Here is a 1,036-nt window from a genome sequence, read left to right as displayed (position 1 = left end):
TTTTTGTAGACTCTTCAATAAAGTTACTTTATATCATCAACTCTTGATCAGTTAACTGTATACTGAATGTCACTGAATATGCTGGTAATTCAAGCAGCAGCTGTAGTTTATGCAGCAAAATCTCAAGTGAAGGAATCAAGTCAGTAAGTGTCATTTTATGACAGGGAGGCTCTGTCAGCTGATATATTTGGGATACACTAGTCCGTCTACTCAGTAGTTTGATTTCCACAGGTTTGCTCTTCAAGGCTGAATTCCAAGACACCTCAACCCATAGATCACTGACTATCTTAGGGGTACATTTTTTCTTCCTTAAATGTAATCAGAATTAGAATAAGAATCCTTTAAGAACAATCACAATGAATTACTCAAGAGTAAAGTAGTATATAAGCGAGTACCGAGCTGGTGGGATGGAGTGATTATAATTGGAAAAGCTGATAATAAACAATTATGGGGGTAAACTTGGGAAAAGTGAGACTTACCAATTGTTGTCCGGAGCCAGTTCTGTTCTTACTAGATACCTGAATAGTCAGTTCTTCATATCTCTGTCACTCATCAATGCTTTTCTCCGCCTGAGATTCTGGTCTCAGTCCCATGTGTTGCATGTTCTTTAATGCCTCTTCTTTCTATCCACACCCTCTGTAACAGCACCCAGTCAATGTCGCGAACACTAATTCATTGCTGCTGAGACCATCTGCCAATATGTGGACATCCCTGGGACAGCATTTCATGCTTTGGTCTTGTCTCTGCAATATAGACACTCTTCCTCTTCTACAAATCTATCTGAGATCATGTTGGTGTGTTCATCCTTCACCAAAACTCACGGCAAGGTCTATTGTTCAGGGGCACAGCATAAATTTATTGAACTTTAATTGGAGAAGAAAGCTGTTAGCCACCAATTTTAGTATTCCCTAATGAATGTGTGAAGAAGAAGGTATTATGAACACGGAATGAGGGATTTTTCTAGCCATAGCTAAAACCGCGAGGGACCAAGGCGTTTTAATTAAGCCCTTTTGGGTTCATGTACACCTAATACCCC

The sequence above is a fragment of the Hipposideros armiger genome, unplaced genomic scaffold (assembly GCF_001890085.2).
Source record: "Hipposideros armiger isolate ML-2016 unplaced genomic scaffold, ASM189008v1 scaffold_525, whole genome shotgun sequence".
In the NCBI taxonomy this organism is placed as follows: domain Eukaryota; kingdom Metazoa; phylum Chordata; class Mammalia; order Chiroptera; family Hipposideridae; genus Hipposideros; species Hipposideros armiger.
The sequence above is the reverse complement of the archived record's forward strand: the minus strand, read 5'-3'. Positions refer to the sequence as shown.